Source organism: Carlito syrichta, unplaced genomic scaffold (assembly GCF_000164805.1).
Source record: "Carlito syrichta isolate Samal-C Ts95f unplaced genomic scaffold, Tarsius_syrichta-2.0.1 Scaffold130659, whole genome shotgun sequence".
In the NCBI taxonomy this organism is placed as follows: domain Eukaryota; kingdom Metazoa; phylum Chordata; class Mammalia; order Primates; family Tarsiidae; genus Carlito; species Carlito syrichta.
Genome location: NW_007074755.1, coordinates 11,380 through 11,680, shown reverse-complemented (window position 1 = coordinate 11,680; position 301 = coordinate 11,380).

Below are 301 nucleotides of genomic sequence, written 5' to 3'. Positions count from 1 at the left end.
GCCCAGACTGGAGGGCAGTGGCCGCTCCCGGCCCCCGCAGCCTCGACCTGCTGGGCTCTGCGATCCTTCCGCCCCAGACTTCCAAGCAGCCGGAACTACAGGTGTGTGCCACCACACCTGGCTAATTTTTTTAATTTACTGTAAAGTTGAGGTCTCTGGCCAAGTTGCCCGGGCTGGTCTTGAACCCACGGGCTCAGGCAATCCTCTCGCCTCGGCCTCCTAAAGTGCTGGGAGTACAGGCTGAGCCACCAAGCCCAGCCTTCTTTTATTATTATTATTATTATTATTATTATTTTTTTTT